Source organism: Equus caballus, chromosome 1 (assembly GCF_041296265.1).
Source record: "Equus caballus isolate H_3958 breed thoroughbred chromosome 1, TB-T2T, whole genome shotgun sequence".
Lineage (NCBI taxonomy): Eukaryota > Metazoa > Chordata > Mammalia > Perissodactyla > Equidae > Equus > Equus caballus.
In genome coordinates, this window is record NC_091684.1 from 19022643 (window position 1) to 19033323 (window position 10681).

The 10681-nt window shown below is 50.9% G+C and overlaps 1 long non-coding RNA gene across 1 annotated transcript; it reads left to right on the forward strand.

Moving 5' to 3' along the window:
* The first annotated feature begins 2055 nt into the window (after positions 1-2055).
* On the forward strand, positions 2056-9392 carry LOC138923213 (uncharacterized). The gene is made up of 3 exons (XR_011436526.1): positions 2056-2330; positions 7004-7487; positions 8699-9392. It is a non-coding gene; the product is annotated as an uncharacterized lncRNA (long non-coding RNA).
* Positions 9393-10681: the final 1289 nt, after the last annotated feature.

Sequence of the window (10681 nt, forward strand, 5' to 3'; positions counted from 1 at the left end):
GTAAGCCATTGGGTGCTGTCATTTTTTAAATTGTGTGTGCATATCACTTTGATGCAATTTTCTTAAAAATTTATTTTTAGAGTGTGCATTTCAGTGGTTTCAATAAACATTTATGATATTTTTATATCTTCTAAAATAATCATACATTTAATTTTTTTCCAAAAGATGAAGACAGGTAGAATGGCAGCCAGGAAGAGGGAAGAGGTTGGAAGGAATGTGCTGGATGCCACGTAAAAACCTGGAAAACAAGTTGAGGCTGGAACTCTCTATCGGTGTACCTCTCCCCAGCTGCCCTAGGCTAGTTGCACAAACTGTTGCCTTTTCTGGCATGTTCCCCCATCCTACTCCCTACCCTGTCCTCCTGGGAAGATCTCAGATGCCAGACAGGCATGCAAGCTCAACATCCTTCCTGCCACACGATTGTGGGTGGAGAAAATTAATTACAGAGAGGCCCGTGCGACCTGAGCTGAATCAGTAAGCAACACTTGAAAGCTGACATGTCCCTGAGGTTCCCAGATCCCCATCAGTGGGTGTCCTTCCTTGTGCTCGAAGAGCTTGGAGCAGCGAGGACAGGGAGCTCAGTGTTCTCCTGGGGCTCCTTCCTCACACGGCCTGGAAGTGGTCCTCCCCATCCTTACCTGCCCATACACCTGCCAAGACCGGCAGACAACACCCCCATTCCCCAGCATCCATGCTGGGCTCCCAGGCTCATCTCAGTTCTACTGGCTGTGGACAGAGGGGAAGGGAGAGCTTTCGTTTCTGCTTTAGCCTGGAGCTATCTCCCTCCCTTCTGACTAGTCCTCTCTTCCTCTTTTTCCTCAATTTTTAACAAAACTGGGCGAGGTTGCTGGCACTGCCCTCAGAGACCCTGTCCCTGCCAGCCCCGCTCTGCAAGGCTCTTGTACCCCGGGTCCTGTCCCACCCCTGCTCCCGACGGCGGGGGCTCACAGGTCCTACCTGCAGACGTTGCAGTTCAGTCTTTACGGGGGTGACAATGAACCTGCATGACTTATTTTAAGTCACCAACACCTGCCAATGAGCGCGGTCATCTTGGAAGCTCTCAACTGTCTTGGAGCATTAAGGCAGTCAAGCTGCATTAATCCTGTTGGGACCCACCTCAGATCTCATGTCCCATTAGCCCCTCTGATGACAATCTCCAGCCTTCAAGCGTCAACTCGGAGTCCTTCAGAACCAAAGCCGAACTCTCCCGAGAGAGCTGTGGTCCTGGGGTTGGAAACCAGGCCTGCCGAGAGAGAGGGGGTTGGCTCCCACGGGTGGGTGTTAGGGTCCTCTGCACCTGTCCTTCTGCCTGGACTGGAGGCAAAGCCAACCTGGGCTGCCCCTCAGTCTTTGCAGAACTCAATGCTCGTGCTTTCAATAGTGTGAAAACAGGCAGGTTGGTGGTGCCCAGGCTGAGACAGAAAAACAACTTGGTGGTTTGACAGAACCTTCGAGCAGCCACCACGAGGCCACTGCTGCTTCTCCTCTTCCCTCTCCCACTCGTCCAACTGTCCTGAGGAAAATCTCACCCTCCGTTTGTCCTCTGCGGGCCTGTCATTCTGTCCTCTGGCTGCAGGGAAAGGACGCTGTCCGCATTTCCACAAACAGCTCGATGCAGGGGCTTTGTGGAGGGGCCTTTCTTATCTGGGCTCTCCTTTCTCAGAACAATGTTCAGGGCCAGTTCCAATTTGGGGATTAATCTAACCAAAGAACAGAATCTACTCCTCTGCACAGAGAATGCTCTCTGGTCCTTTGTTTATCTGTCTTCCTCCCACCCCCTCCCTGTTTCACCCTAATCTTTGGAGCTTAAAAAGGCTTAGAATGCTTCTTAGGCATGGAATCGTTTTTATAAGGCAACTATTGATGAGCTAAACAGAAATGACTTCCAAACAGCGTGTGAACTTTCCTCCATGACTGCATTGCCGGATGCCAAGCAAAAGGGGAAGAAGAGTCTTCCTATTGTCCTATGTCATCAGAGATCTAATTCCTGGGAGAAGGCTGACCATCAGGATGTTCACATATGGAACGTTGAGCCTGCCTTCAAGGCTGCGATGCAGGGTAGCCTTCTCCATTCACCCAATTGGTGACAATCAGCTCAGTGGTCTCACCCCAGCGCAGACCGAGCCCTGGGCACTCTGACCACAGCCTGAGAGGAGAGCTACTTCCTTTCGCATCATCCTACTGCTGTCCTTCCATCGAATCACAGCAAAATTCTATTATAATGAAAAGATTCTATTATATTAGAATCACAGCACTCCAGTTGCCCCTCGCAGTTTCAACCCTACTTTCACAGGCGTTCTCTCATTTGCTGCTTACCACAATGCCCTGAGGTAGGTCCAGGGATTCCCAGATGCCAGATGAGGAGACTGAGGCTCAGAGAGGGTCAACGACTTACCCAAGGGGTCTCGGTTGCCAAGGTGTACCGTTACGACTGAACTCCACGGCCCCCTGCAGCCCGTTCATGGTCCAGCTGCTCCCCATGGTGCTGAGTGAAGCTGGAAGATGCATGATAGTGGGGGCCTTGGGCAAGGTGTGGGCCTTTTTCGGTATCAGGAAAAGAAAGGTTTATGAATCATCCCCAGGTCAAGTCAACTGGAGACTCCATGCAGTAGGATGGGGGAGAAAAGGACCCAGAAGAAGGAATCTCTTAGCTGAAATGAACACACAAAGAACAACTTACCTTAGCGAGCTGGGGACTTAGAATCCAGGGACCTTAAACTCTACCAGGTAGGGTGTGTTAGAGCTGACCCTGCGCCCGGGAAGGGGTGCGGAATTAAGGGCAAAGCCATTTGATTGAGAGAGTGTTGTTTGTTCTTGAGAGGAGCAGAGACTAGAAGTCTCTGGATAATTCCACGCCTTTCCCCCCACTCTGCATGTTTAGACAGGTTGAACTGAAGGAGGAAAGACAATTTATGAAATGCTAACTTGCCTAGCAGTCTCCATCAATGCCGATTTCAGAGGGAAACTGGACGCACAAGTTTTTTTATTTGTTTTTTTTTTAGGAAGATTAGCCCTGAGCTAATTGCTGTCAATCCTCCTCTTTTTGCTGAGGAAGGCTGGCCCTGAGCTAACACCCGGGCTCATCTTCCTCTACTTTTTTTTTAATATGTGGGACGCCTGCCACAGCATGGCATGCCAAGCCATGCCATGTCCGCACCCGGGATCCAAACCAGGAAACCCTGGGCCGCCGAAGCGGAACGTGCGAACTTAACCGCTGCTCCACTGAGCTGGCCCCTGGACGCACAAGTTTTGAGGTTAGAAACCCTTGTGACGTTAGCTTTTGAATCTATGGCTCATGTTGTTGAGAAAGCAGGAAATGCCCGATGCTTCCTTTAAAATCTTCACATGCTCTCCTGATGTGGAAGGACAAAATTGGCATGACGTGAAAAGGGGGAATTTAGTAATAAGAAGAGAGCCTGGGATGTACGTATGGAAATTTGTAGATTTTTGTCTTGAGTGCTGGGAGGAACGAGGCCCCCGGCTGTCTTGTCTAAATCATGCAAGGGGCTTGTGAGATGTACTCCAGGACGCCCGGAATACACAGCGGGGTCCTAAGGAAATAATAATGGGGCGTATCCTGCTCCCCAGCATTTCTACAGGGAAGACTTACCGTTACCCCAGACAGGGATTAGGCCTAATAAATTGCACGTCAGGATGCAGGAGGCACACAAAACGTCAAGGCTGCATACATACACGCGTGGCCCTGAGCACAGAAAATTCATCATCCCCAGGTTAGACGCACGGCAGGCGCCAGCAGCAGGAAGTGGCCTGGAATGTGTCCCAATGAAGTGCAGTTCTTGGAACAGAAAAGGAAATCCCAACAATAATGCAGGGAATATTTCCCGTGGGGGGATTCAGGGCCCCAGGGACCTGATTACAGCTTATGTGAGCCCTGCCATCTTCCTAAGAGCGTATCGCCCATGCTTGGGTCTACACCCAGGCTTCTCAGCCTTGGCACCATTGACATTTGGGGCCAGATAATCCTTTGTTGGGGGCAGAGGGGGCTGTCCTGTGCATTTTAGGATGTTTAGCATCATCCCTGGCCTCCACCCACTGGATGCCACTAGCGCGCTCCCACTTGTGATTAACTGACAATGTCTCTAGACATTGCCAGATGTCCTCGGGGTGAGGAGTGGGGCAAAATCACCTCCAGTGGAGAATCACCGGTCTGTATAAGGAAAGGCAGTGTGATTTTTGTCTCTCTGTTAGTCTACCAAAACCTCCAATGGCTTCCGGTCTCACTCAAAGTCCACCATGGACCCCAGCCTCCTTTGTGATCCACTGATCCAGCCTCACCCGAAGCTTCTTCCCCTTACTCGCTTCATGCCAGCCACTCTGGCCTGTTTGCTGTTCCTCCTGTGCAGTCAGCATGCTCCCTTGTCAGGGTTTGTGTGTTTTCCCTGCCCTCTGCTTGAAATGCCTGTTGTACCACCCCAGGTAGCTCGTCTCCTCACTTATGAACGTCTCTGCTCAAATGCCACTTCCTTGGACATGCCCTCTCCTGACCATTCAACTTGAAGACAGCCCCATGCCCATCATGCTCTAAGTCCTTATTCCTTATTCTGACTTATACTCCCCATAGCTCTGTTCACTCATTGCCGGCCTTTCCATATCTGTTGCCCATTTCCTCATCAGAACACATGCGCCTTGAGGGCAGGACCTTGTCTGCTAGGTCAATTGCTAAATCCCAGCTCGTCCAAGAGGGCCTAGCCATGGTAGGTGCTCAGAGACCTATCGATTGAATTAGGCCAGAGACTGTGCCTGCCTGGTCACCAATGTGCCCTCAACGCCCACATAATGTTAAAGGGGGCTGTTGTGTTATGATTAATGAATTCTTGTATGGTGTCCTCTCTTATAGGTGTGGGGTGGGAATAAAATAGAAGTCAGAGGTAACCAAGCAAAATGCTTGTACTGGGTGTTCACCTGGGTGCAACTCTGCAGGGGGTTGAGAGCTTGGCTTGGGGTCAGACAGAGCTGGGTCCCAATATGTGCTGTGGGTCCTGGTGAATAAGTTATACATTGCCTATTGGATCTTTGGCAAAGTGTTTAACTTCTCTAAGCCTCAGTTTCCTCATCTAGATGATGGGGATCACAGCCTCCCTTCCTTGCAGGACTGTTGGGAGGAGGACGTGAGATGATGCCTATAAAATGCTTGGGAAGTCCTAAACGCAGTGAATAACTTCTCTTAGTTATATATAAACACGGGGCTGGCCCCCTCAAAGGACTTGCAGTTTCATTAGAGACTGGGGAGCAGTCAATGTAGAGCCAGGTGGAAATACTCCATTCCTGAGAGGGGCCAGAAGGCCTCGGAGGAAGGGAGGAAGATCTGGGTACCAGGTGCTGTTCGCCGCGGAGGTGGGACGGAAACGGGGCTGTCCTTGGCCCATCATCATCTCCGTTCACACTACACTTGATTTACAGAACCCATTCCCATCGCTGTCTCATTTGATCCCCACGTCACAGTAGAGCAGGTATGCCTTTCCCCACGATGAGTAAAGAGAGGCTCAGAGACGTTGATGGACATAAAGAGCAGTAAGGAGGGGCAGGACCAGACTCTCATCCCGGTCTCCTAACTCTAAAGTCACTCCAACTTTCCAAGAAGCAGAATGTGGTAAGACTACACCTAACTCTAATGTAACAGGAGCCACCAGTCCCCACAGGCCACGATGTGCCGTCTCCTATGCTAACCGCCTTGCAGACATCGTCCTTGTTCATGTCACCATGGCCCTCGCAGGGGGTCCTCTTAGCATCTAGTCTTTGCGGTTGGGGGAGCTGAAACTCAGACAGATTAAGACACTTGCTCAAGGGGACAGAGCCGGGATTGGAACTGAGGCAGATCTGGCTCCCACTCTGTGCGTCTATCCTCTGTGAGATTCCACCTGCCCCTCAAAGCCGAGCGTGACAGTGCCCGCGCCCCCTCTCTTCCTGTGACCCATGCTGTTTGAATAGGTTGGTGATGGTGGGAACAGAGGAGACAGGGAAGAATGGCCCGACACCTTCGGCCTGGGCAAGTCCACCACGCACGTCTGCCCAGACCTTCTCGGCGTGAGCAGAGAAGGGCTGACTGAGCTCGGGGCTCAGGCTTAGTGGGCAGCTGGCTCAGGCGGGACCCCGAGGGGTGCCTGCCGCCACCTCCCTCCTCCCCAGCCCTGAATGGGGTGCCCTTGCCGCTGTGTCTCCCCAGTGGGGGCAGCAGTGAAGGGCCCGCGGGTCTCTGAGCTTCCACACAGCGATCTGGGGGGGCTATGTGGTCCTCCAGCTGGAGGCCTGAGGTCTGCTCTGTTCCAAACTGTAGGCTCCTTGGGGACTGTGTCCATTTTGACTGTGTGTCCCCCACTCACAGCGGGATCGCTGGCACAGAGAAAGCACTCTGCAAGTGTCTGTGGAATGAGGGAGTGAATCTGTGAATGGGTGGACTCAGTCTTTCCTTCCGTAACGTCCCTGTGCCTGACTTAGGCTACGTGTGCACTCAGGAATAGGACAGCAGGAGGAGGTCTCTGTGACTCTATTCTCCAAAGGCCCATGTGACCTGAGACACCTTTCCATATTTCTGTTTCTGCCATTTCCACCTGAGGTTTGTCCTAAGACGCTAAGGTTCAGCATCGCAGCTTCATGCTGATGGCTGCAGGAGAACGGTGTACACATGCATTTCTTTGAGTGTCCCCTAGTCAGGAGTGACCCCTTTCACTCCTTCTCCTGGAGCTGGGAGCCTGAGCACATCCTGCCCTTCTCGGCCCTCCACTCTTGCCCTCTGTTTCTCCACGGCTTTGTTAGAGCGGACGCAGAGGTGGGAGCAGTGGTCAGGCCCCTGGGTCACACTTTGAACAAGGAGAGTCACTCAGCGACATGCCCTGGGCCTTCGCTCCCATTCCCCACTAGTGGGAGGAGGAAGTGTAACAGGGAACTCTTTATCTTTCCTATTAAACATTTTGGGGGGATGAGAATAACACATGAACAAATATAGGAATTAGAGAAATTCTCTCCGTGTCCTATTTATCCCCAGGAAAGGAACAAGGAGATAAAAGAGCATGGGCTGAGAAGAGTCCAGCAGCTTCCGGAGGGTGACTCACCACCGAGAGCATCTGATGGAAAGGCTTTTTATCTGGATGCCTGGCACCAGGCGAAGCGTTCCTCCGCGGTGGGCTCGGACCCGGAGAACAGCGCTTCTGAGCCGTTCCTTTACCAGCAGAGACTTCCATGGAAGGTCCCACCTCACTCCGTGGCCCTTCCCTCCCTTGCGTGTGGGCTCAGCCTTGGGACACAGCTATAGCACAGTGGTTAGAGCACAGGCTCTGAAGTCAGGCTGCCTGGGTTCAGATCTTTCTTCTGCCACTCAGTCACTACGAGATCTTAGAGAAGTTTGTTAACGTCTGTGCACGTCAGCGATCCATCTGTCAAAGGGGGATGATAATTCCCTCCCCGTCATGGCGAGGATGGAGTGAGGCAGTACATGCTTAGAATAGTTCCTGGCACAGAGGAATTTCTCGGTAAATGTTAGGTACTGTTATTATGCTATGAGTTAATCCCTCCCACAACAAATTGCCTTTCTGTCCTAAACTCCACCCTATGAACCAGAACCTTCCAGATTTTTAGTCTGCTGCAGGCCGTCACTGGTAGGAATTCTTCAAAAGTCTCATGGACAGGTCCGAGGTCAAGTAGGGGCCCCATTTCAGGTCACTGACCTTGGCTCAAGGACATCTTTTCTGGCTTGGTAGGGCGCCCCTACCCATGGGTCAAAGGGGCCGTAGCACTGGTCCCTGTGGCCCCTCAGGAGCTCCTGTGATGTAAATCCTGGTGGAAATGGGGAAGGACACCGGAGAGCAGACCCCCTGGGGCACAAGCCCACGGAAGGGGGCCAGCGGGCAGCTCATCTCCTGCAGAATCCCTGAGGCCTCTCCTACTTTGTTCCTTACTGGACGATGCAACGGACTTCGACAAAAAACTGTACCCTGCTGATTCCTATCAGTGTAGGGTTTCTCTATCTCCCTCAGAGGACTTCCCAGGAATCATAACAGCCATGAAAAGATGCATCAGTTGTTTAAAATCTGTTCCTAAAAAAAATGAGGTGATAGAATAAAAAGGTAACTCTTATACATTCAAAGCTTATTACGTGTCAGGTACTGAACTAAACCTTTATATATATTATTTCATCTGATTACCACCAAAGTCTATTGAACTAGGTACTCTCTTATCTCCATTTTATGGATGAGGGAACCAAGGTTCAGAGAGGTTAAGTATCTTGTCCAAGGTCACACAGCTAGGAAGTGGTGGTGCTGAGGTTCAAATCCAGGTCTGTTTGACCTTTGAGCCCAAGTGACTTTATGACACATATAGGAAATGGAGTCTCCTGATAAAGGAACCATCTCTCTGACCTCTCTTCTGATTGCTTGGGTATTTCAGTTAAATATACACTTTCTTTCTTAGCAAAAGGGACATTAGGGGTCCTGTGCATGAGACTTCCTGTTCTCTATTAACAAAAACATTTTTTTCCTACTCATTTTAGGTGATATTGTGAAAAAGACACTTGACCCAGATATGCAGTATCTTTTGGAATAACCTCTTAATTAAGCCATGACCTTCACCAGGTTCAGCTTTTTCCTGAATGCACTCTCTCTTTTCCTGCCCAAACTGCTTTGAGTAAAAGCAAGGCTGAGCCTATAAAGCGGTGACCTTTCCTCTCCCTCTCTCCTATCTGCAGCTCTCCGTCTGCTTCCAGCCTCCCATTTCCAGCTGCCCTCAGGAAATTGCCACTGGATGTCCCCAAGGCACCTCCAACGCCACGAGCCTGAAACAAAGCACATCCTCTCCTCTGTGCCGAGACCCCCTTCCTGCTGAAGGCGCCCTTATCCTCCCAGCCCGTGGAGCTCCAGGTCAGAAGCAGCTTTGATGGCACCTCTTCCTTCCTTCCTGATGTGCCAGGAGTCGCCAAGCCCACAAAGCTTCCTTCCCAGTCTCGCTGGGGTTCGTCTCCCGCAGCACCTTGGCCTGAGTTCCAGCCCTCCTCCCCTCTCCTCAGGACTCAGGCCCCTTTCCAGTGCGCCCGGCACTGGCTGCCAGAGACATCTGGCCACTGCAGGACTCTTACCACATACCCGCCCAACAAGCTGCGGTGATTCTCTTCGCCTACTGCTGCAAGTCCAGGGGCCCCGTAAAGCAGCCCCTCTCTGACTTCCTTTCCTGTCAGATCTGTCTTCTCACCCATCATTCAGTTTCCTGTGCTCCCTCTGGCTAGAATGCCCTCCCCCTTCGTGTATCCAGCCGTAACTACCCATGAGTCAAGACCTGGAAAGGTAAATTCCATTGTATGCTGTTTTCCCACTCTGCTTAATAAATATAACAGCCCGGAGCTCTCTAATGAGAACTCTGAGATTATTTGCATGGTCTATGTGAAAGAGAGCCATGATTGATTGGTGATGTCTCCCATGTCATGGGGTTGATGTCGTCATGGGTGTAGGAGAGAGAAATAGTTGACTAGTGATGTCTGCCATGGGTAAAGGAGGGAGCCATGGGTAAAGGAGGGAGACACAGAAGTAAGTTGCTTTGTCTTGAGCAAGAGATAGCCTGCCTCTTCCCAGCAGCCTTGAGACAAGGCGGCCCTGTGCGTCATCTTGCGAATGACACACTATCATATTAATGAACACCTTATTACAGTGAGCTCTGAGAATACAAAAGCTGAGAAGATCTGCCTTCAAGAAGGCCTTGGCCCGGAACATATTTATCCCTCTATTCCATCCCATGCTGTTCTCTATCTGTACCAGACAATCAAAAACCTTACTGATGATAAGAGTGGCTGACATCTCTGAGGACTTGCTGTGTGTTGGGCACTGTGCCACGCCTCTGTGAAGGAGGATCTCTTCACCAGGCCCATTTTTCAGATGAGGAAACAATGTCAGAGTGGTGACGGCCTGCTCCAGGTCCCCTCAGCTGTAAGTGGTGGGACCAGGATATACACACAGGCCTGTCTGATTCCAAACCTTGGCTCTTAGGTTGGCAGGTATTTTTATGATTCTTTATTAGTGTCCTGTGTCATTCGGTGTCATCCTGAACTCACTTTTGGTGAAGATGCTACAAATAGACCGTCAGGTCTTTGAGAGCAGACACCTGCCATATGCATTGTCATCTCCTCCTCTTCCACATACAAGCACCCTACACCGTCCTGAGCCAGAGTCGATGGACACTTGGAGTCTCTTTGACGCTCATTTTGAAGCCGGTCAGGCCCTATCAGTAATGTATCTGTTATTCTTTTAATGTATTTTCAAGGACTGGAAGGAAGGTCACAAATACATACATGGTATGTGGGACTGGGCTTGAAATGACTCAGAGATCCTAAAAAAAACTGCTCCAGGAGGCAAAAATACCCTCTTCTGAGGCCTCGATGAAATCTCTTGCTTTCACGCAGCAGCAACTTTTAGCCACAAGAGGGCAGTAAAGACAAGGCTACTAGGGCGAAATCCCGCCACACTCTCCATGCAGACCGCAGAGGCCGGTGGAGACCTCTGCCACCACATTGTCCATCCAGGCCGCAGAGGTGGGTGGAGACCTCGGCAGCAGCGGTTGCTTCTTTCATTACACCCACTGTCATAAATCTTTCCATGAAACCATGACAGGCTGCTGCAAAGATCTAACCCTGACTTCCCGGCAATTTCCAGCATAAACTAAGCTAAACAGGCTCTTATTCATG